This window comes from Cupressus sempervirens, chromosome 6, assembly GCF_028749045.1.
Source record: "Cupressus sempervirens isolate cs-2001-9-10 chromosome 6, ASM2874904v1, whole genome shotgun sequence".
NCBI classification, from domain to species: Eukaryota; Viridiplantae; Streptophyta; class Pinopsida; order Cupressales; family Cupressaceae; genus Cupressus; species Cupressus sempervirens.
In genome coordinates this window covers 79,177,921-79,204,545 of record NC_143123.1, presented here as the reverse complement: position 1 = coordinate 79,204,545, position 26,625 = coordinate 79,177,921, and the positions used below count along the sequence as shown (strand labels likewise).

At 34.2% G+C, this 26,625-nt stretch overlaps 1 pseudogene; it reads right to left on the bottom strand.

The window, feature by feature from the left end:
- Positions 1-1,738: 1,738 nt before the first annotated feature.
- Positions 1,739-23,486, bottom strand: LOC149551252 (cullin-1-like; annotated as a pseudogene).
- Positions 23,487-26,625: the final 3,139 nt, after the last annotated feature.

Sequence of the window (26,625 nt, the reverse complement as noted above, 5' to 3'; positions counted from 1 at the left end):
TGGTTTGAAAGTTTTAGTCAAAGGAGGATAATAACTTTAGTTTCTATTTTATGCCTCGTTCTATCCACTTTAGGTTAAATATTTATTTTGTACTTGAAATCAAGTTCTATGGTATTGATGCAGGGTTCTAGATAAGGAACTTGAAGGAAAACTTGCATATTTTGATTGTTATTCTTATGTAATGTTTTATTGGGATTTATTTGCATAGTTTTTAGTAAACACTTATCAACTCAAATTTCTGGATAATGTTTCACAAGAACTCTTCTTTTGGGATTAAACGACATAGTTTGAGGTTTTTATCCTTGTCCAACTCTAGACTATTTGTTATTACAGAATTTATAGAGCTTCATACTTTGTTTTGTGAATGATCTCAGCTAATTTTGAAGAAGCTGGCACAATGAGAACATCATTGTTTTGCATTATTTAGTGTTGTATAAATAGTCTCTTTATATTTTAGTGTTAAATTTAAGTTTTTAGAAATTGTTATTTGTGTGCATTGAGAATATAACTCAATTGTATTAGTTACTATGATGTAAATATTTTCATTGTATTATTAGTGTTAACATCTAATTAGTTTGTAAGAATTGTTAAAGGTGGCTAACCACAAAAAATGAGGCATAATCAAACATTCTTGTATTGATAGGTACATGGATGGTATGGATTATGATCCTAACATATATATTTGAACAACTACTTCAAAGAAATGCAAATCACAATCTTTGTTATATGCACAACACGTTGAATGGACCAGATCCTTCCATGATGCCCTAGAGTCTGATGTGTGGAATGATGCCAATGACCCTTGATATTTCTGGCATTCCAGTGGGTAACACAGACTACCAAACCATAACCTTTGCCAATTATGGTACTTGCTACCTTGGCTTCTGCAAATCTAGAGCAACAAGGAGCAGTATGATTTAGAACTTTATTACATTGAATTTAGAATATGAAAATTAAATATTAGAATTGGCACATCTTGTTAGAGTAAATAATTAATTTACTAATTATTTATTCTATTTACTTAAGCTTACTTAGGTAAATGCATTTTATTTATTAGTTGTAGTCTAGGAGTTAGTTATAAGTTGTTGACAATACAGGAGTTTGTTCTCTCCTAAGTCATACTTATCCTCTCACCTTGTTCAAAGACTTTCCACCTTATGTGGATGTATGCTTAGTTGTCACACTTATCTCCTAGCATCTTCTAGCTTGTTCTAGGAGATTCCTTGAGGCCTTTATAAGCGGTCTCTTTCTCTTTGTATTTTCATATAACAACATCACTTATTGCATATTGTAAATACATATTTTCTTGTGTTTACATATCTTGTTCTCTCTCATGTCCATTTAGGGTTTTTCCCTTGCTCCACGCTCTTCTCTCCTCGGCTTCCCTTTGACAGGTCATTCGCATGCAGGTGATCTTGAGCATCTTTAGAGTTGGATTTCATCAACTCCAACATGGTATCAGAGCTTCCCTGTTGCTGCTTCATTGAAGGATTTTTGAAGCCGTGATTTGGAGTCACAAACCCTAGTTTTTTGTGCATTTTGTCTTCAAATCATGGGAACAACAATTTTTTGAAGCACATTGGGCCAAACGGACGCTGCTATTGGATTTAGAAGGCACTTTTTAGCTAGGATTCATATAAAATTTGTCAATTTTGGAGACAGGGCTCCAGGAGGCAAAAAAATTTAGTTCCAAGGCTTTTTGTATGATTGTACGGATGATTCAGCATCAAAATTTTTTTTAAAAAACACAACAGAGTGCGCCACCATGGCTCCACCCAACGGCCACCACGGGGCCACTCGCGCTCAGCCTGCACCATACTGCGCCACCCCTGCGCTGCTTCCCAGCCTCCTCCATCAGTGTGGCACTGTAGAACCACCACACCATCGCAGCCCCACTGGATTGCAGCTCACACTTCGCCACGGACTGGCCACCGCCTGCACCAACAACACCGCTTAGTGCTCAGCTTGATTCTTCCACTCCACTGACTATTGCAGCTCCTCCACCTCTGGACATTCGTCTGCCAACTCAGCGCCCAATCTGCAAGTTTTCCACCACTTGGCGCAACGCAGGGGTGACACGTGGCTTGGGTGCCACGTGGCAAGGTTCCACGTGGACTTTCCACATCACCCCTACCACGTTGGATTTCTGCCACATGGCCTCTTTTTTTGCTGTGACGACTGACAGGCCGTCAAATTTAATCAAGTGGATTGTTGACATTAGTGCTACATCATCATCCTTGCTTGCACTTCTCCTCCTAGGTCATTTTGGACCTACCTTCAGTTTTTTGGCTATAACTTGAGCATACAGAGGTATTTTTCTGATCCGAAAGAAGTATCAAAAAGCTGGTTCTAAGATGGAGACATTGGTGTAGGTATTTTTAGGTTTTGATGCATTTTTCATGCCCTTTTTTCAGTTGAAGTTTAAAGTTCTATTTTTGACTCCGGCATGCATATATTTTGCGTCCCATGTCAATTTTTTGAAAACTTTATATTTTTGGAAAGCTGGTTCGTCACTTTTTCAGAAATGTGGTCTTTTTCCTTAGTTTTTGGCTCATGCTCTTTCTATCATATTTTTAGCATTTTTGTTATATGGTGGATATCTTGAGTGTTTTAGGCCCGAGGATCATTTTCCTAGCATGGTTTCTTTTGTTTTGAGCTGTACTATGTTTTGTTATAGCTTGTTTTCAATTTTGAAGCACTTTTATGTATCACACTGAGATAAACTGTCACTCTTGCATTTTGGGGGTCATGAATGTTGTTTTGAGTCAATTGTACTTGAACTATTTTTATAAAGCACCATGGGGGGATAGTTGTTTGCTATTTTAGGCATTCTCCCTTTGTCAAGTGAGTGTCCCTTCCATGACATTAGTCCTATGTAGCGTCAGTGTGACCATGTTTTTATAGGTGTTTGTACCTCTTCCTCTCTCGTTGTTCTTGGTTCGTCTGCAGGAGACTTTGGCCCACCTTCTCAGTTGCCTGTCATCTTGCCCTGTCTGCATTAAGGGAGGGTTATGTTGTTCTTCTAATGCATCTGTGGTTTGATGGTTCGATAGTGTGAGCTATGTATTCAGTGGTTGATCCTATATACAAGTCGGATTGTAGTGGCTAGATACCTATGCATTTCGGTGAGATGGATCATCTACCATATAGACACGCTTGGTTCATGCCTTCTTCTTCCATGGAGGTTCTTCAGATCAGCAGTTTTCTTTCTTATGGCAGAGTTTTTGCAGCTTCTTCATGCTTCAGTGATGCTCTTCATGATCACTCCTTGTTCCTATTTTAGGGGACATTCCCCTAGTTGGAGGCTTCTTCAGTTCTTCACTAGGTTCTTATCTCTTTTTGGAGAGGGGTTTTTTCCATTGGGTTTTCTCCTTTTCTCTAGTTACAGAGATTGCATTGTACATGGGTACCTAACATGGCCTTGTTGCTGGGACCCATTCTGCATTTCTTAGTTTTGTGAGCTCAAGGCATTTCCCTTAGTTGCACTTAAGGGGGGGTGTTAGAGTAAATAATTAATTTACTAATTATTTATTCTATTTACTTAAGCTTACTTAGGTAAATGCATTTTATTTATTAGTTGTAGTCTAGGAGTTAGTTATAAGTTGTTGACAATATAGGAGTTTGTTCTCTCCTAAGTCATACTTATCCTCTCACCTTGTTCAAGGACTTTCCACCTTATGTGGATGTATGCTTAGTTGTCACACTTATCTCCTAGCGTCTTCTAACTTGTTCTAGGAGATTCCTTGAGGCCTTTATAAGCGATCTCTCCCTCTTTGTATTTTCATATAACAAAATCACTTCTTGCATATTGTAAATACATATTTTCTTGTGTTTACATATCTTGTTCTTTCTCATGTCCATTTAGGGTTTTTCCCTTGCTCCACGCTCTTCTCTCCTTGACTTCCCTTTGATAGGTCATTCGCATGCAGGTGATCTTGGACATCTTCGGAGTTGGATTTCATCAACTCCAACACATCTTATATTGTCTTTCTAAGTGTAGAAGTTTATTTTTTTCTTGCTAGATGCTTGGAGAACAACTATTTCCTTTAGTGGATCAGCTAGAACATGATCACATTGGTAAAGTAACAGGCATGCTCTTAGAGATGGATCAAACAAAAGTACTACACCTTATTGAATCTCTTGATGCATTAAAAGCAAAAGTTTAAGAGGCAATGGATGTACTTCATTTTGGCTCAAGCTATAATTATTGCAAATCAAATTGATCAACTTGGTTCACTCTCATTGAATGAGCCTCTTATTTCATGTGGTCAATATCTTCTCTAGAGGAGAATGAAAATTTTCATGATGAAATGAGTGATCTTTAGTTGAGCTAGAGTTGTTTTGATTGTGGTCTTCTATTGTGGTAGTTTTGCACATTCTAATGTTTTGTTTGTCCTTCTAACTAGCCCATTTTTTTTAGTAGGGATGGAGTATTATTAGTTTTTTTTTAGTATATGAAGATTATTACTGATCCATTACCCCAGTTCCCTTTTCCTCTAGCTGATTTAAGTTTGACAAATTAGAACGATTTTTTGAAATAAAAGGAACCTTTAAAATATTAGCTTGATTGGATGTTGCTTTGTTACCCCCATTTCAAGAAATACATGTTCATAACCTTTTTGGGTGCTATATTGAGAATGAAATGAAAGAAATAATAATTTATTATGTATTCTTTAAAGAGTGCTAGCTCAATAGAAGAGCACCTACTTTACAAGCAAGAGGATCATGGTTTGATTACATCGTGCTCTATTATGACCAAGTACACTACCAAACATGTGACTAAATATGCTATTGAATATGTGATTAAATATGCTATTGAATATGCTACTAATATGTGACCAAATATACTATTAAATATGCTACTAAATACACTACCAAATATGTGAGTAAATATACTAAACATGTGATTAAATATGCTACTAAATATACCACTAAATATGTGACTAAATCAACTATCAAATATACGACTAAATATGTGATTAAATATACTATTAAATATACTTCTAAACATGTGACTAAATAGATGATCAAAATTAGTGATTAAATAAGTGACTAAAATTATTTAGAAGTAAAATTATTAACGTTATAAATGACTGGATATTAACTACTATTAGTCATGTGACTGATTTTAGTCACATATATACACATTTTAGTAATTATTTTAGTCATATATTTTTTTTTTTTACTAGTGATGAGTCAATTTCTTTCCTAGGACAACACCCTTGCATCCTTGGGTTGCGAGTGTAGACACCTAAAAACCTTTAGAAAATAAAGTATTTTTATTTTCTGAAAAAGTCCTGATGACATCATCATTTATTAATTATTTATTTATTTGATTAATTAATTGATTTTTATGCCATTAAATCCCTTTATCTTAATTAAAAATATTTAATTAAGGAATCCCTCCCAAAAATGTTTAAATCTTATTTAAACATTATTTCCTTATTTATTAATTATTTAATTAATAAATTGACCAAAAAACCCAAAATAAATAAATAAAATTATTTTTTGCCCAAAACTTAGCCAATTTCTTTAAGACCACTAACCTCTTCCAAAATCTTCTAATCCTTCTTTAATTTTGACTAAAGGCTAATCCCATCATTTCCTACCCCTAATCCCAACTCAAAATATTTAATCAAGATTAAATATTAATCCTCATGTTTATTAAAAAAGTTTTAATAAATATCTCCTCAACCCAAACCCTTGAAATAAATAAAACTTTATTTATTTCCTAAAAATCTAATTTATCCTCATCCTAAGAAGTTCTAGACTCTTCTAGAAAGTCTTCATCCTCATCCTAGGAAATTCTAAACTATTCTAGAAAGTCTTTATCCTCATCCAAAGTCTAGACTCTTCTAGAAGATGTCTTTAAACCTAATCCTAATCCCCTCCTAACCTTGTCACATTCCCTAAACATGGGTTAAGAATTACTAACCCAAGCCAAAGTTAACAAATATCTCCTCCTTCACCCACCCTCATTAAATGTCATCCACTTGTCTATCCCTAAGCTAATCCTAAACCATCCTAATCCATCCTCTAATCATTTTCACAAGCCTAAGCAAGCTTAAAACCCTCCTAATCAAGTCCAAGTCAAAATTTCTCTCATCACCCTCAAAATATCTCAACCATAAAACTTTATGAAGCCCACTAGGCCATAAATGACTCTTCCAAGCCCTTTTATTGCTCTTACAAGTCATTATGAGGGTCTTTATGAAGATTTTATCCCTTGAGCCTCCTTTGTTGACTCATCCTTCCCCTTTCCTCCATCCTCTCACCATGTGACATGTGTCACTCTTTGATTGGCTATAAGGAAGCACAATCCATGTGCTCTCTTCTCATGCAATCTGAGCCCTCCATGAGCTTTTTCCCATCCTTGCATCTTAGCCCTCAATCCCTCAAGCCTCTTGCCTATAAATTGGATCCTTCCCCTTTGAAAAATAACACAATCCATGAAGTAAAGTCATAATGCCATTTTGAGAAGCCATTTTACATCAAAACCATACACTCACACCCAAATTCCAACTCCATTTGAAGCCCTTTTTGAAGCATAAGCTTGAGCATACATCCTATCTATTTAGACAAAGCTACTCAACAAGAGAGCTTCTCATTGAGAGAGCCCATTAATGGCTCATATTCTCAATTGAGAGCTCATCTTAGTCTATCTTGAATTTTATGAATTTTTTTTAGTTTGTAGAAGCTTTATTTAAATTTGGTTTCTATTAGCATACTAACATTGCTCATATACAGCGAGAGGGCTCGCAGCTTTCTCCTAAAAAACCTTAGGCAACATAGTAGAATCCATAGGGTCCCCAACCGAAGTGCACTCAGGATTCACTACTTCTTGGATACTCCTAGTCAAGGTTAGAACAAGTTGCAGATCCAAGAAAATCCCTAGGATCTAGCCTGTCTCTAGGGGGCCACCCCGGCCCATCAAAATTCAAAGATCGAGAGAGCAGGAAATTGTGCGAAAAAAGTTGCAAAGCAAAAAGGGAAAATTTATATCTCTGCAATTATTGTTTGTATGTATAAAAATAGTATGTATGTATTAAATTCATAGTTGTGCATCATTAAACAACTATCTTCTCCTTATTGTGATAATTTGAAAAAACTAAGAAGTTGCACTTCCATCAATGGATGCACTAGCTAGAGAGGTAATTTGAGTTAGTTCTTCTGCAATTTTTTACTATTTTGGTTTTTACATAAATGTATTTTTTCTCTTAGATTTTGTGATTGTTGGTGGCCTACTCACTAATTTGGGTTTTTGTGATTAGCTTTTTGGGTATGATCTCGTTGATTTTATCTTGTTTATTTTTAATTTCTTTGTCTATGCCAAAGATCTTGTGTAAGTAATCTTTGGGTTTTCTTGGGTCATTCATTTTCTTGTGTGGGAACTTTATTTGGAGTTTCTATAGTGTGATGTGATTTTTCATTACAGTTTTATTTTATCCTTTGTTAAAAATAAAGTGGATTTTGTGAATTTTCGGTTTTTATTTGATGGGGATGAAAATTTGGATTTCTTTTACTATCAAGGGGTAGGTGAGCTGTTATTCATGACATCAAACATATCATTACAATAAAGTGTGATTTCTAGACTAAAAGAGTTAAATAGTTAAAATTGATTTAATTTTTTCAAGCTTAATTTTTTCATTAATGTGCAATGTTTAAAGATGACCATGATCAATAGATCTCCATTTAAACAATCACTTTCTTCACTAGAACTTGAAAAACAAATATACAATCCTATACCCTTTATAATTTAGGGTTTGTAAGACTATTTGTCATAACTTTTAAAACTAAAAGCCCTACTATATAATTTGTATGATATACCTAACTGCAGTTGTGGAATAGAGGTAGGAGAAAACAAAACAAAATGAAGAGTCAAAATGACAAAAAAGTCAAGGTAAACTAAATTGTATTTGACATGTGTGTGTGTGTGTGTGTGTGTGTGTGTGTGTGTGTGTGTGTGTGTGTGTGTGTGTCTTGTGTCTTATTATTCCAACATTTTGAGTTTGAAGAAATCTGACAAGATATAGTAGTTATTGAAGAGTAAAAGAGTCATAAAAGAGCGTTGAATATAACTTATGCTAGTGTGAATATAAAGTAGTCAATAGTTTTATAAAAAATTAGTGAAAATTGGCTTGTTGTCCAAATTTGAGTCATTGCATCATTTTATTCTTTTTTTATATTTTTCAAATTCTATTCCTTCTTCCATTTTTTTGACAATTGATAGAACAAATTCAAAAAATAATTAAATAGCATTATGTTGTTAAAATTTTATAATTGACTAGGTTTACCAATCACACATGTTTCCCTTTATATAGAAAACAAATCCAAGACACTCTCCAATTATCGAAATCAAAATTTAATCCTTGCATGGTAGGAGGCTAAGAAGCCATTACCTATTTCGGATTCATTGGGAAATGGTTTATTACTAATAGTGGTAGTCTATATTCATTATGTCTTTCAAGAAATACAAGGAATCACCATTAAAGTGGTAAGCAAGTACTTTTGTCTTGTCTATGTCTAGACTTTTTTGGATTAGGAATTGGGCATTGACTTCAATATTTCTTGAGGAAACAACTATAACAAAAAAATCTAGAAGCTGGAAGAATATTTTTTAGCCATATAATTCTAAATGCTATATATACAACTACTTATCTTCCAGCGTTCTCTATCATTAGCAAACAACAATAATTTTTTTTTTTAATATAATAAAAATCTATATAATTTCTATAGGCTCATACTTTCTTGAAGAAAATACATATTTATTTTCTCACCTTGTTGTATTTGAAATACTCGTGATGTTGAACCTCATTCATTTTGCCACTTGTGTGTTAGATTCATTGCATTGAAAAATCCAAAAATTATAGATGTCGAGAAATATGAAAACATAAGACAAATTGCAGATTGTAACATTGATAACACACATTGATTTACTTCTCATGTCCAACTTCATCAATAACATAGTAGCTTTGGTTTGATAGTGTAGTTTCAAGAGTATCAAAGTTGTGAAAGGTGAAAATGTATTTTAAAGTTTAAAGAGCATCCAATTTATGATAGGTGAAAGAACTGCCAATTGTGGTGTCAATTTTATAAAAATTTCTATAGCTATAGAATCTAGTTAAAAGAAAAAGGAAAAAAATTGTGGAATTGAATAAGAAAGAAATAAAGCTCCACACAATAAGAAATTTATTGACTACATTTTGCTCTTTCTAATTGATAAGAATGATTACATTATGCATGATTTATAAAAATTGAAACCACTTTTAAGAACCGAAGAGTTTAAGTTATCACCAATCATGCATGAGCAGTTAACAAGAGACTGTCTAATTAACAACATTAGTTTGGGAAAAGTCACTATTAAAACAAGAGGATTACCATGAAGACTAAACTAATTTGCTCATTGGAATTATTAACACAAACACCACCCCCCTCACCAATTCCAACTAGGGAGAATAAAAGCAATTCAAGAAAAGAGGAAAGAAGGTCTTTTGTGACAAGAAAATTGCAAATATTTGTCAAATGATAACCACCATAGTACTGAATGAAGAATCTTCTTGGAAACTGAGATGATCAAGATCAGTCTGCATGAGTTCCCCCAATGACACTACTTGAATAATGAGCAGATGACAAACAAAGGCAAAACATGTGCCAATTAAATTGAAGATACAATATACAATAATCAATTTGCATAGCTCCCTCAAAAAAAGAATAGATGATAGACATAGGAAAAACATCTATCATTCAAGGATGCATATGACACATGAGTTTGTACAAGTGACACTAATCACACTACTCAAGCATGCAAGAATAAATTGATGATTTAAAATAAAGGTGCCAGATGTCCATAAATTTGATAAGCTATGGAACCAAAGAAATATTCACACAAATAGGCATGATAGATCCACAAAAATAGTGCATCGACATAGAGAAAAAGAAGACAAGACACATGCAAAGAGAGCATGAAATTGACCTTTCTCTAATGTAGAATTGGATCCAACCTCTAATGCCATGACTTTTCAATGCAAGCCTCTACTCATGGGCCTAAGTAGAACTGGTGACCTTCATTCAAAATAATCATATGACGTAGGAAGAGAAAGTGTTGAAAAATCCATTCTTTCAAGGTCTGATCTATTGAACCTGCAAAAAAAATTTCTTCTTCCAGCTCTCTAAGTCTCGATACCATGTAATTTTTTCTACAGCTATAGGATCTAGCTAAAAGGAAAAAGATATAATAATTGTAGAAATGAACAAGAAAGAAATAAATTTGCACACAATAAGAAATTTATTGACTACATTGTTCTCTTTCTCATTGATAATACTAATTACATTATGCATGATTTATACAAATTAAAACCACCTTTAACAAGAGAAAATTACAATGAAGAGTTTTAGTTATCAGTAATCATGCATGAGCACTTAATAAGAGACTATTTAAATGAAAATATTAGTTTTGAAAAAGTCACTCTCAAAATCGGAGGATCACTATAAGATTGAACTAATAAGACCGTTGGAATTATTAACAGTAACAAATTTGACCAACCTTCTCCCCCAACTTGAGACCAAATTGGAAATATGAGGTTTTTAATGTATATTCAAGCAATTTCTTCATAGATGCTTTTCTTGTCTTTATTTCGAGTGAGAAACAATTATTAGATCGCTACATACCTTCAATACTCATTTGATTGGCTAGGCATAACAAGCAAGTAATACTCAAGTAACTTTTCTTTGCATGTCCATATTGCTAATTTTCATTTGCTTCCTTATTTTGTAAACTAACTTTGGCTAAGAAAACATTGTTGCTTTGTTAGCTAGAGACAGGCATTGCCACTTGCATATACAATGCAAAGCACCTATAGAAGAGAGCCAACAAATAACTCAACAACACACTAGTGTAAGGTATGAATGTCATTTGTCAATGCATTTTGTGTATGTTATTTTCTTAAAAAGTAATTTGGCCCCAAAAAAATATAGATTCTTCCTTTTTTTCTTGTTACAATTATTCAACAAGTTTTGGCTTTACAATTATTCTATTGGCATTATTAAAATTCATGAAATAGTCTCCTACAACCACATTTTTCTTAAAATTATAATTAATTAGAATATGCAAATAACTAACTTTAGCAAGATTTTATTTTATAAAATAGATTCACAATTGAAATATAATTAAAGTCAAAATTGATATAATTGAGATTATTTATTTTATAATTATATAATTATGAAAGAGATTAATAATTATAAAATTATTTTATAGGATTATTTATTTTTAAAATTTTAAAAAATTAACCTCTACCTATTTCCTCCAACTTAAGACCAATATGTAAATCTTATGTTTTTAGTTTATACTCATGCGATTTCTTCACAAAAATGCTTTCCTTGTCTTTGTTTTGGTGAAAAATAATAATGACAATAGTACATACCTTGAATGCTCATTGCATCAGTAGTCATACAAGCAAGTAGCTCTTGCCACATTTTGTGTGCTTCAAGATTAGATAGATCTTCTCAACAAAGGTAAACATACTATTCATCTACATACTCAAAATATAATTTTGACTAGTTTCTATACAATACTAACTTTTCTTCAACATCCACTTTACTATGGAGACAACATAATATAATAAATATGTAGGGCACCATGCATACGTCTCACCCCTCTCAATGTTTCTAAATACAATTGTAGTGTTCTGTTTGATCCAAGGTGCTCCAAATGATTAATTACCTCCCATAATTAGAAAGTAGCACATCTTTAAAACCTCATAAGTTTGGTAAATTTGGTTGGATTTCAATGAAAACAATTCAATTTTAACTTTCTTTAAATTATTGGACTCAATGGTGAACTCAAATTCCCTCCAATGACAGCCAAAATCAACCCACATTAAAAATTCTTATTTTAACAATAACTCAATTATCTAATATGGAAGGGATTTACAAAGCCATGGCTCCAATATCATGTTGGGATAATAATGAACTCATAATGAAGTTGCAAACTTCAAATGATCAACTAGGAAATATGTCTTCCATAAGAGAGTGTTTGAACATGAACGTGCGTGAAAAATGAGATTAAATTTATGTTAAATTTATATGAATAAAGACTTACTCGACATGAAATTTATATGTTACAATGTACAAGAACCTTGAATATATAGCCAAGGTATAATGATGTGGGGACATGTATCCTTTAATACAACATTAAATGTCTAATGTAGAATAATAAATACAAGTTTGGTCTAAAAGTAAATGATGAACAAGAACCTTGAATATATAGCCAAGGTAAATGATGTACAAGAACCTTGAATATATAGCCAAGGTATGATGATGTGGGGACATCTACCCTTTAATACAACATTAAATGTCTAATGCAGAATAATAAATACAAGTTTGGTCTAAAAGTAAATGATGAAACATAGCTCCATTGCAAGCTATTTTCTAGATTTCCATGCATGATAACTAAGATGATCCCAAGAAAAAATATTAAATAACAAGTTACATAAAGTAACTATGTTACATGTATTACAACAATTAATTTTCTTGAATTCCCAAGTAAACTAAACATGTGAATTGTGTTTTGTTTACTAGGAAACGAGGTGTACAAGAGCTTATTAGGATGTTATATTAACTCTAACAAGTAGAATCTAGTTATACTTTATCTTGTAGCTCCTATGAGGCTCCAAACAAATAAACTCTATTTCATCCAAGGTTTTCATAAAAGACCTTACCCCATATCTAATATTAAGATCTTAAGCAACTAGAGGATCCAAACCTTGAAAAGAAAGTGAACTTCTTTAAATAAAATAGTTCATAGGAGCACAAGAACCCTTTAGAGAGGAGAAAAACTTGTTAAAAACTCTGCACTACTATCCCAAAATATTGATTTAAATATTTTGTTTCCATTTCTTTAAAAAATGATACAACCTATGTAGGAATTTAAGGTGTTCACCACAACTTTGTGTCCAAATATATTACAATGGAAATGTTAGAATTGAAAATCTTCAAGGTTGTGGGTTGGGATGTAGAGAAATGTGAGGTAACAATCATTGTAGAACATTTTTCAATCCACATAATGAAATTAATAGTATAATCCTTGATTCACCACCACTCTCTCACACTCAATCCTCAACATTTTGCTATATCCTCTTCATACTTACACTCATGTTGATATAGTTGCCATAATTTTCCTACTATTATACTCATTCTTGTGCATACTTCCATACATTCACATATTCCCCAATCTTGTGTCAATCCTACAATAAATGAGATGAATCTCAAATCATGTGGAATAGAACCAAATTTTAAAAATTATAATCTCAAATTTGTAAATTGAATCCCACTTATTGCAATAGTCATTATATGTTGAGTTGTACAAGTTCACATAAATGGTTTTGATGTCTTAATTTTTAAAGGTGTTTGAAGTGCATCTTTTTCACATTGAGGTATTCTTGATTGTCATTGACATGCCCTAAATACATATGAGTATAAATTTTATCTTAGGAACATTTTACTTTTGAGCACTAAAGGAACATAATGCTACATCAAATCAGTCTAGGAAATTTGAATTAGTAAAGGATATTGTTTTCTATCGGTCAACAGCCATCAAGTCAATCTAAACAAGGATTCCAACTTAGGAGATCTTTGCTCTTACTTTTTGAAGGGTTCCTCAAAGATATTTACATACCATTGGTCTTGGTTGGAAAACAACTTAGATGACATTTGACATGAAGAAAGGACAATTGTGCACACGTGTATAATCACTACAGAAGGGATTGATTTTTTAATAAGATGATTTTTAATAGTTATAGTGGCACAACTTCTAATTTAATTCCAAAGAATTCTAAGAAAAATATATTTCTAAGGTAAAAACTAGAGAGCAAGGGCATTTCCAAATTGAACAATTCGAAGTTCTTAAAGAATTCTTAGTAGGGCTTGAAGATGGGAGGTGATATGGTTAGCATTGAGCCTTCAAGGATCAAGGATTATTCCAAGGAGTCATGTACTTGGGCAGAATTGTATGAATATGCCCAAAGTCATTTTATGGAAACCACGACTGGCTGTGATGATAATAATTTGTCACAATTTGTTGATTCTTGGAGTGATAAATGAGTCACTATTAATGGCATTTCATTTCATGTGAACGAAAAAATTATCGCCATGTAGTAGACTCTCAATGGAAGGATGAAAATAGAAAAAGGTCAAGAAGGTGACTGATGAAATGAGTTTGAATATGTTCTTTAAGAAGGGTGAAGAGTCAGTGAGATTCAGAGGTGGGTTTAGCTATAAAAACCTCTTGTACCCTTGGAATGAGGTATGTTTTGTGCTCATGAAATATGTGACCCTTGAGGGTAGATTTAGTGTCTACCCCATGATGAAATTTTAGGTACCATGATGAAATTTCCATTCCATTTTTTCTTTTACATGATTTGGAAGCCACTATTGTAAATGTTAGGGATAGAAGGAAAAAATGAAAGACTTGTATTGTTTTACACCAAAGTCTTATCCTTTGACTCTATAATTATCACCTTGCCCTTTCTCCTCCTTATTGTGTTGCCTTAGTTAAAAACCTGGCGCCACCTAATCCAACTAACAATGGTGGGGGTCCCCCACTGCTCAACCTTCCCCCTCTTCCACACCCTTAGGTAACCCTAAGAAGATTGGTACCTAGAAAATGAAAAAGATGAAAATGGAAAACAATGGAGGAAATTGAGATTATTGGTTCTGGGATGATAATGATGGGGGTAGAAGAAGATCTAGGAGGATGATAAAAAGTAGGGCCAAAATGAAGCCAAAATCTTGTAGGAATTGGAAGCTTAATGAGGAGACAAAATCAAAAGCTAGTGAGAAAAAAAGGGAGTAAGGAAAAGAAAATAATGGGGAAGGAGGAAGATGATGAGGGGACATGGAATGAAGATAATAGCTTGACATCGGAGAATATTAAAATAAACAAGAAAAGAATAAGGTCATCCATGACACTACCCATGTGTCTGCAAGATTTACAATGATACAATAGATTTTACCTCTAAAGCTATCCCATCTCGGGGAGACAAAAAGATAATTCACCAATGATGACTACTTCTCCTATGTGGGTGGAGAAGAAAGAAAAGAATATGATTTCCATTAACCCTATGGTGATGCAAGAGAAAATGATGGAGATTACAAAAGGGAATTGTGTTGGATGCAAGGAGCTATTTGGGCTGGTTAAGGACATGAAGTAGGATATGAAGGTGCTTGATGCTCATTTTGATGCATTCGATAAGAGATTCATGACTCTCAACAAGTTTTCTCTAAAATGCACTCATGTTGCTACCACCACTCTCTAGGAACTACAACATGATAATGATGAGGATGGTCTTCGTGCAAAGGACTATGGGAAACTTTATGGGTTTCTAGCAAATGATTGGGCTAAAATCTTGCTAGACAAGAAAGGAAAAGAAAAGGTCAAATTTTAGGCCTTTGTGTTTATTTTCTATTTACTTATGAATTCTACTACTAGAATTATTCAGCTTTTACTTTTTTGATATGGCCATTGGACCTTAAAAACTAGTTATTATTTTGGTTTAAACATTTTAGTCAATATACTAGTAGTATTTTAGTAGCATAGATAATGTGGTTTTGAACTAGGAGAACATTATGTTGTATGGTAGAAATTTTATCTCCATTGATTATAGATGGGATCTTATGTCGCCTACTAGTAGTTTTGTGTTTGCTACTAGTAGATGGGATAGCATGTTGGTTAGAATTTGGTTTGACTTTGTTGGGTTGGGTTTTATTTTTTTTATTAAGGGAATGACAAGTAATGTGTTGGTAATAGTTTGTTGTTAATGTGTTGCATTTGAATGGTTTGTCCATGGTGATGTATTAAGGGCCAACCCCATGTTAGACCATTCTCAAGACAAGTGAAATTGTTCCATAAGAAATATTTGATCTGTGGAGATTTAAAAAGTTTTAATATTAATGTACATATTAGACTAAAATAGTTATTTTGGTCAGACTCATGGAATGACATATTAGAGTAATTAGATATTTTCTAATTAACTATAGTTTTCTTAGACTAAACTTTAGGCATCTAATAATTAATTCTTTTATTAATTATTATGATGCAACCTAAGTTAGACTTGTTAGGGTTTCGATCTCCTTTTATAAAGATTGATGTCTTTGTATGTTGATTCAGTTTTGATAATAGCAATCTCCTTTTTGCTCATGAAGAATGTCTCATCTATGGATCTAGGAATTCCAACCTCCATAGTTTATGCTTCTCTCTTTCTATGATAAGTGTTTTCATTCAGGTGATTCTTGGGAGTTGTGGGGTTGAACTTTCATCAACTTCAACATGGCCCCCCCTCCACTCTCCCAGTTAGCTCAACATGAAGAAGTCATGACCATTTCAATCAATCACTAGGGATCTAATCTAGCTAGACTATGTATTATTCTTAGGAAAAGTTATATGGAAGGACCCATCAACACTTTCCCTAAATGATCGTCAATCCATCTCTCTCCTTACTATTTTTCAACAATGATTTGTTTTCTTATCGAATCAGGAGGAAAAAAATGATTTGGGTACCCTCTAAGGATGGCAAGTACTTGATTAAGGAAGGATATAGGGCTCTTCAACATATTGAGAACAATAATAGTAAGGATAGAGCATTTTTTTGTTGGAACCCCACAATCTTCCCTAAAGAAGGATTTTTTTCTTGGTTAGCCATCAGGAAGAAAATATTAAGGAGTGACAAACTCTCAAAGTTTGGAATTGAAGTTTCTTTTAATTGTGTCCTTTGTGGGGAAGATGTGGAAATAGTAGACCGCCTTTTCATCAATTACAAATTTGCACATTCTTGTTGGTTGTTTTTCCTCAAGAAACTTAATGTGTTCATTCCCCTCCCAAACAAGGTTTGGGACTTGTTTGAATCTTGGCCCCTATCACTAGTACATTTGGGCTCATTTTTTGACCTTTATTGGTCAAAGTTTTGACCCATTTTTCAACCAAACTTCAACCAAATTTGACCAACACATTGGTCAAAAATTTGACCAACCTACTAGTTGGTGAAAATTTTGACCAATATGTTGGTCAAAAAATGTTGGAATTGCTAGCACATTTTTTGCCATTCATTGGTCAAACTTTTGACTAATGCTTGGTAGAAATCTACAGGGCATTGGTCAAAATTTTGACCAATGCTTATAGAAAACTACAGGGCATTGGTCAAAATTTTGACCAATGCTTGATAGAAAATTGTAGGGCATTGGTCGAAATTTTGACCAATGCCTTGTAGAAAACTACTGGCCATTGGTCAAAATTTTGACCAATGCTTGGTCAAAACTTTTTTGAGGCTCACAATTATTGAGGTCCACTTTAGCAATGGCCCTTCCTGTGAAATTTCCATCTAAAACCTTTCTAATGAGATAATGTGTTATGAGCTCTTCATCAGTGGGATGGAACGTGAATCCAGGAGGCAGTTGTGCATCACCCACATGATATGGGTGATGCATAACTACCTCCTGGATTCACATTCCATCCCACTGCTGAAGAGCTCATAAAACATTATCTCATTAGAAAGGTTTTAGATGGCAATTTCACAGGAAGGGCCATTGCTGAAGTGGACCTCAACAACTGTGAGCCTCAGGGAGGGTTCAATTCCCTCCTTTATTATTCACTATGCATATAATCTTATACACCCATTTGATCTCAAATGATGATATGTACTGAATGTTGAGTGTCTGTGCTCAGTGTTCCAAAACCATCCATTTCATGCCTTCATTTGTACACAATATCTTTCTAGTTTCTTTCTACTCGCACGCCCATTTCATTTCATATGATCATCTGAAAATTGTGTCACTCTAAGCTCTCAACTATTTCCTCTTGATTGATTGGACTCACTAAGTTGGCTTGCCAACTTGCTCCACCAAGTTGACTGTTCAAGTATGCTCACCAAGTTGACTCTTTGAGTTTGGTCATCAAGTCACCCCACCAAAGTGCCTCATCAAGGTCAATCTTTAGGTTCGCTCATCGAGCTCCCTCACCAAGTCAGCTCGCCATGTCACATCTCTAAGTGGCCTTGCTAAGTCGGCTTGCCACTTTAAGCCCATTCACCATGTTAGATTGTTAGGCCGACTCCCTAAGTCAGCTCGCCAAGCTGACAATTGAAGTATGCTCACCAAGTCGACTCTCTAAGTTTGCTCACCAAGTCTGCCCCCTAAGCCAACTCTCCAGGTCAGCTCACCAAGTCACCCCAACTTGCCCCACCAACTCGCCACTTTAAGTTGACTCGCCATGTCAACTCGCCAAGCCAACTCCTTTAGTCAGCTTGCCAAGCCGACAATTCAAGTACACTCACCAAGTTGACTCTTTATGTTGGCTCACCAAGTCCACCCTAAGCTCACCAAGTCACCCCCACCTAGTCACCTCAACGAGTTGACTCTTTAATTCAGCTCACCAAATTGGCTCATCCAGTGGTTTTACCACCTTGCCTCGGCAAGTTGGCTCATTATTTGTGCTTGCCAAGTTGCCCCACTAAGTTGCTTCTCTAAACCCACTCACCATGTCAGCTCACTTGTTCGTCTCACCAAGTCAGTTGTTCAAGTACGCTCACCAGGTGGGCTTGCGAAGTCACCCCACCAAGTCATGTCAACAAGTCAATTGTTCAAGTATATGCTCACCAAGTTGACTCTGAGTTCGCTCATCAAGTCACCTCGCTAAGTCGCCTCAACGAGTTGACTCCTTAAGTCTGCTCACCAAGTTAGCTCTCCAAGTTGTCTTACCAAGTTGACTCACCATCTCGTCTCACCAAGTGGGGCTCTCTACGTAGGCTCACCAATATGCCCACCAAGTCGCCTCTTTAAGGCCGCTGGCAATGTCAGCTTGCTAGGTCTATTCCCAAAGTCGACTCACCGAGTCAACTGTTCAAGTATGCTTACCAAGTTGACTCTTTAAGTTCGCTCACCAAGTTCGCTCACCATGTCAGCTCACCAAGTCACCCCTCCAAATCACTTGAAGCAAAGAAAAATTTGGTGTCATTCAAACTTACCATATTTGAAGGGATATAGTGGCTAAAAGTGCATATTAGATTCATGGCACTAAATATGATGGTTGGAAATTGCATATCAAACCCATGTAGGATAATATCAATCTTTTTATTACAGATCATACTTCATATCATACCTTAAAGTGGTCATTTACTAGTCCCAAAGTGGTCTACAGAAGCCTACAATAGCTAGCTAACATCTGGATGTGATACATGTTGATTATATGGCATTAAAACCTATGGATTGAATTGTTACAGTTTGATTTGTGATTGATAATAGGCCTGTAATCTCTCTTTTCAATCTTAGCAATAAATAATAAACTCATTTTTTCCATATCATTTAGTTGTACATGTTTTGATTCATTGCATAGTGATTTCCTTTAATCATTTGTAATGTGTTATCATAAACAAGCATCAAAGTGAGCTCATTCTCATGAAGAGGGAACATGAATACCAAAAATATCATTAGAACCATTTTCATTGGAGCTAATAAAACAAGCACATTAAGCTCTAAACCTTGTTTGTGTTCCTCAAGTTAAATGCTTGCAAAACCAACCTTCAATAACACCATTTTTAGGCTGCATATAAATGTCCATGGCACTGTCCTCATTGTCCTTACCAACATAATCATTTTTCAAGGGTGGAACTTACTTTTCATTTCATCCTTATGTGCACCTACTTGCAATAGGGTGAACAGTGACACAACATTCCTCAACAGAATAAAAGCCTTGGATTACACATCTAGTAGATGCTAAGTTTTAACTTTCATTCTTTGATTGAAATTTTGCTTCAGTGCCATTGTGACCTTTTCACACCTTCATAACCATTTTTGCTTCATGGCATTGTCCTCATTGTCCTTACCAGCATAATCATTTTTCATGGGTGGAACTTTTCATTTCATCCTCGTGTGCACTTGCTTGCAACAGGGTGAATAGTGACACAACATTCCTAAATAGAATAAAAGCCTTTGAGTACACATCCAATAGTTACTAAGTTTTTACTTTTTATTCTTTGATTGAAATTTTACTTCAGTACCATTGTGACCTTTTCACACCTTCATCCCAACGCAAATGAGGACCCTCTCTTTTGGCTTTCACAGTGTGTACTCTGTTAGTTTTAGTTGTAGCTTGACAACATTTTGAAGTCTCAGGGGCTATCAGATGGAAATCTTGAGCAATTCATGGCCCTGGTGGTAGGTATTCAGTTGAGATCAATTAGTTCAAATTTGATCTCAACTCAAAGGTATTCAGTTGAGAATCGAGATCAATTAGTTTAAACCTGATCTCAACTCAAAGGTAATAGTTAGGGAAAGCCCATGAAGTTGGATGAGTATCAATAAGAGTCGAGTGAAACAAATATCACTTCAGGTTTGAACAAGTTGAGTTTTTTGACACTTAGTCAAATTTCCACATCTACTATAGATGGAGCCAGAGAGGAGCTTGATTAATGCCCTCCTCCTGAGGCTCCAAACCCAAATTCATCACAATTTCCTCGGTCTTGATACAACAACCAGACACTTGCAAATTTTGAACAACGTTATGTGTTCAAGCATCATCATTGTTAGTATTCACTTAGCAAAAAACGTCCCTCTATTCACAAATTCATTTCTTGTAAAGAGTGAACAAAGAAAGGAACAGTGGGTGACTGATGAACAAACATAGTGATGCTCTTAAACAATGTTGTATGGTAAATTTCAAAATGATATCCAGGATGTGACCAAGCCTCCTTCATGATGCTCCATATTTTCCTATTCGAATATTGCCAGTTTTTTAAATGCAAGGTAAATACAATTTAATCAACTTTGATTACTATATTATCCATATTAAAAGCTCTGATCATTTGGAGGACAAGAAGCGGAGCTTCAACACCTATTTGTCTAGTACGAAGTACTTTTGTTGCTTCTATCAACAATTTAACACCTTATCAGAAGAACCAAAAATGACATAGCCAATACAATATTCCAAGTCTCCTCTAAGATGTTCCTAATTTCTTTAACACCAGGTGACTGCCATTGGCATTGATCACCTTTTGTTACCATATTATCCATATTACAACTTTACTACTATAAAATGATGTCTAATCAATACAAATTCAGAGCTAGTACTTTAAAATGAAGTTAAATTAGTCTAGGAGTAAATGCCAGTACTTTAAAATGAAGTTAAATCAATCTAGGAGTTAGAGTAGCAACACCCTGGAAAAAGATTCATGAGAAAACATATTAGCATTGATCTTCAGCAAACTCATAATTTATTGATTAGAATTGCACAATGTCTATCTTTATCCACATCCTCAATCTCCTTTTTTTTCTCATCCACTAGTGGGAGTGGAATTTGCAATCAAGTAGAAACCAATTCCCATGTGATCTCCACATGCATTAATTTTTGTTAAAAACAGACAGGCAAAATGGTATACAATTTGTTATATCAGAGTTCATACCTTGATTCTCCTCATCTTATTAGTGAATTTTGAATTGACTTCGAAGACATCTGTTTGTGCCACAGTTTTGTATTTGGCTCTTTATTGAGAATTTTATGTTTCACACATGAAAGAGAATGTAGCAATCTGACAATATCTTCATCGGTCAAATTCAATTGAGTCTTCACTTCTGAGTAACTTAGCCTTTCGGATGCATTGACTAGCAAGAATGTTGATGCCTGCGTATCATAACCATAGAGTAAGTTACACAAGGAAAAAGAAGTGAATTCCAAACATATCAAGGAAACTGACACTGATAAATGTGATGTATTCACTTTGCATATTTATGGTTTCTATAACACATCAATTTTAGTTTTCCTTTAAACAGATAGCATAAGTAGAAAATGAATCAAATTATCAATGTATGGTCACTAACAATTAATGACATTAACCATTGCTTTAACTTATCCTACCCAACTAATTCTTAACTAGAAACTAGAAGAAGAAATTCCCAATAATGATCAGTAGAAAATGACCTATAATGCCATTTTATATGAATCAAGGAATCTAACTGTCAGCCAGTAATCAACCAAAAAGGCAATTACCTAGTAAGTAGTAACAACAAGTTCCATAGGCTTAGGGTAAAACTTCCCATTAATATTACAAGTACCCAAAGATTATATCCATGTAAGCTTTCTATGCTTTGTCTTTGTCTGATAGAACTCCTTGAACACCTCTACGCATCTTACCTGCATTAAGTAGCAAAGGTCAAAATGTTAAATTGCTTAAGAAATTGGCAAATTTAAAAGGTATATTGTATACAAAATGGGCATACCATTTTGCCTGGCAGGTTAAGATTAAATGATTTGTAACTCGGCCAAAACCTAGTTATCAAAACTATCACAATCAAGTCTATGCCAGGATGTACTTGAGAATTTTCATTAAGATAATCATCAAAATTCCCTTGGTTCTCCTTTGCTAATGTTAAATCTATGACCTACATACAAGCACAGATATTTTTTCACAATTTACAATTAGATTAACTTCATTGATAAGAATCAAAGTGAGTTTTTTATTTATGTATGATGCAGCATACCATTCCCTCCATTTTAGAAGTAAACTGACCACCACATTGTTGCTTCAGCTTTGTCAATATGCTTCTTTCATGATCATCATTTGCACTTTTATCAAACAAAAGTCTCTGTGCAAGCTTCTTCCTGCAATTTTGACAAATATTAATTATATATCACAACACATAACAAGACAAAGTCCTAAATTTTAAAATAGCATTATATGGATGAAGATTGTCATTCACGTCATGAATTCCAGATGTGTAAAGTTGCATAGCTGCACACAAAGACAGCATGAAAAGACTCTCTGTGTATGGTTTGCATTAATAAATATTCACATATACATAGAGATTAATGCATACACAATAAGCTCAGCTATCCCAAACTATCTATCGGAGTATGACATATGAATTCGGTGTCTTCCATCCATGAAGGACTGTCAATAGAGACATGTTACTAAAAGAAAGAAAATAACACACTATTTTGCAAATATTGATTTGTTCAAAAGAGAATAGCAATACATGTACTTATAAAAGAGGCACACTCATACAACCACAAGCCAACCCACATATTGGCCACATTGTTTGACAAGAATCAATAATTAGTGAAACATTTACCAGTTCACTAACAAAAAATAGTAATATACCCATTGGAAAGTTGATTAGTTTCTACACAATATAGTGTATAATACTGATCAATAAAATGTTTGTATTTTGAAACTTTGCCAGATTAAACTTAAAGATTTTTTTAAATTTTTTATTCGACCTACCAATTCTCTTATTTGTCAAATTGTGGACCTAAAATAAGCTAGCTTAGCTATGATACAATTACTATCATAATGAGCATAGAAGTGAAAACGAATTAGGGCCAATCCCTTATCATAATGCTTCTCTCTGCCAATCCCCTTCTTCATGTGGAATTACAGCTTCTTGCCAGTCCATGCTTGAAACAAAAGAATTTCCATTCTGAACTCCCTCAATGTCTCTTCGCTCATCTACTCTATTCTCAACCTGGCTAATTTCTTGCGTGTCAATATGAGACTTGTCCTGAGTTCTTTCTATTCCTCTCGTAAAATTGGATTCATCACTAGAACCATTAAATGGATGATTTTCGAAGACATTGGTATCATTTATGTCTTGACCCCTTGTGGTAATATTTAATCCAGTTCGAAAACCTTCCCTGATGATTAGGCATACATACTCATGAGATTTACCAAGACTTATCAGGATAAGATGCAAGAAAAGAGCGTGATATATGATTCTTTGTTTCTCTAAGCATATCAAAAATAATTTTTAAAAAAAAATTGGATAATTGGTTAAAATGACAAAAATGTCGGTACAGTCTAAAGCTAGCATGTCAATTTGTTTATGAAAACTCAATTTTATAACATCTAGTGTGCCAGAAATAGAGTCTATAGACTATGGAAACTCAGTCACATCATTTTATGACTGACAAGTGCTAAAAGCCTCTACCTCAAAAGGAGAGTTCCCGTATCAGAAAAATAAAAGATAAATTAAACACAAAATCACTACTTATATCAGTACAGGCACTCACAATAAGCCAATCAACTACGATGGCAATCAACTCAAAATAATAAGGTAAATAATATGTTGGAAAATTAAAGTCAATAGTGGGGCATACCACAAACTAGAAACAGTCCTATGGAGCCTTAGTTGGCCTAACTCCCATACTGTTGTCGAGCACCTATGTTCTTCATTCAAGGCTCTACCATGAAAAGATCTTCCTCTGAGTAAAGACTGCAACAAAGAATTAAAAAATTATCTTATTGTGGTATTGTAAAAGAGTGCAATCAATGAGAGGAAAAAACAAAAATATTGATTCAATAGAGTGCTATTATAGCCCTACTAAATAATAATCAAAGAGCATTCTACAAAGTGTGAATTTAATACAATGGTTGAAACTGAAGCCTTGAAAAGCATATATCAGCTGCTTCCAATGCCATACAAAATTAGACTCATCAATCCCATTGGATCATATCTACAACAGATTTCCCATAGAAAGTGAATGTATCATGATGATCAAGGCATTTGGTCATAGCCATTTAGGATGTTAGTAGCTTTACCCGAGACTGGAAATGGGAAACATGATAGCAGGTACTTAACTGCCAAAGAATATAAGCATATCACACCAAGTCAGGCTAGGAAAAAGAAAGCAGTCCCCAAACCTTAGGTACAAAATATACTGCTTTGCAAGCCACTATATATATCACAAATATTTTCACATCATCTTTGTCTTAATTCTATTTCAAAAAATATCCATTTTTGCAAAGCTTTAGTTTCCAATCTAAATTAATATTAAGGCGTGAAAATTTTCATTTGACACCGTCAAATTCTCAAGCAATTGGGTCTCCAATCTATAGCACAGTCTTGAGAACAATAGGAACATGGCTGGATTGAGAACATGCCCATACCCTAGCGAACCCACACCCAATAACTTAAATCAACCACTAAAAAGTATGAAAGTCATAGGCTTTGCAACAAACATTTTCACACACTAGCACCCTGTGTGAAGTTTAGTTATGAAAATGCCTTGTTTGTGGATATGCTCCAGCACCAGTACCTGCTGATAGAGGTAATTTTTTGGATTGCAATTGCACTCTTAATATAACAGTTAATTGTCTCTTCATTGTATATTATGTTTGTTTCTCAATTCTATTTTGCATAAACTGTGGCGGAGAATCTACGGCTTTAAATAGATTCATGCTTATGAAAGTGATCTCAGAAGCTTTTAGATTCCAAGATTTTGCAAATAAGATCTTACTGCTTATTGTGACACGACCACTGTTGATCTGCTCTCTGTAACCTTAATTGGAACTAATAGGACACCGTACATGAGGTTCTTCTCACATTGAGATGTTTGCTTGATGAAAGCTATATATGAGAGAGCACATTTTTTTAGTGTGAAAAAATTTGTGACAAAGACAACCACCAAGGTAATGATGGATATCTTATAATTCTTGCTCAAATAAGAGGATGATAATTATAAATTATGAGAATCATTGGTGTTTTGTTCTATCAAGTTTTGGAGTGAGGAAAAAGTAATTGCAATTATAAAGGTATTTTTTTCAACCAACGTAATGGAAAAAGTTCATTTTAATGTTCACAATGGCATTTTTCCTCTCCCTCTAGTTTCACATGGTTACCTAAATATAAAGAGAATTAAACATAAAAAAGAGAAAATTAAATATAAAGAGGAAAAATTAGAATCTAATCTTGATGTAGAGATGATTCTATGGTGGTGACTTCAACAATTGAGAATGTTGAATATCATCAGCAGCTTGTCTTCCATACACACCAATGATGTCAATCATGGTGTCATGAAGACTTGGTTTGCTATGAATAGCTACAAGGGAGAAACAACAAAAGTGCAAAATGCAGATGAATTTACTTGGCATAATGCATCATATGCTCTACTATGAAGCAACTACAAGATGTGCGAACACATAGGTATTAGCTATTTCTCTAGATATGATCATAACAAGTTTTCAAGATGTAGAACATTGTTATGAAAACAAAGTCAACTATAAGAGTTTACGAGGAAAATTAATCAGAAAAGATTTCAAGAGACAAGTTGGATGTGAATTCCTCTGGTCTTGTGACTTTATGATTTGTCCAATTTTTAGGTATATTATATTATTAAGTATACCTTCATACCAAAAAAGAAAAAGAAAAGGAGAATTCAAGTTCACTATCTTCCAAGAAAAGGGTTATTTCTTTTACATACCTCTATTTGAAGGCCAACCCAACCACCCAAGTCCATCGCTCCACCATTTGAAAGAGGACTTGTTGATGTCATGGGACTCCCATGCTCCAATCTATCATGGTCTCCATATCCTTGGTTAGTGACTAGGGTATAGAGTTGTACAATCTCTATTGCAAACAAAAATAGTAGGATGTAAGATTGATCTTGTTGTAGTGATATGAAAACCAAAATCAGAAAAGGACAATTGAGTTTTTTTTTAAAAATATTTAACAATAACTTTGCAGTTTCACAATAATAGAAACATAATGTTAAGAAGTGGGGGGCATTGAGAAAGATAATGTTGATGAAAGATCAAGTAATACTACCCTTAAGGCGAAACGGGGAAATACTAAAAAGAGAATCTTCCAAGG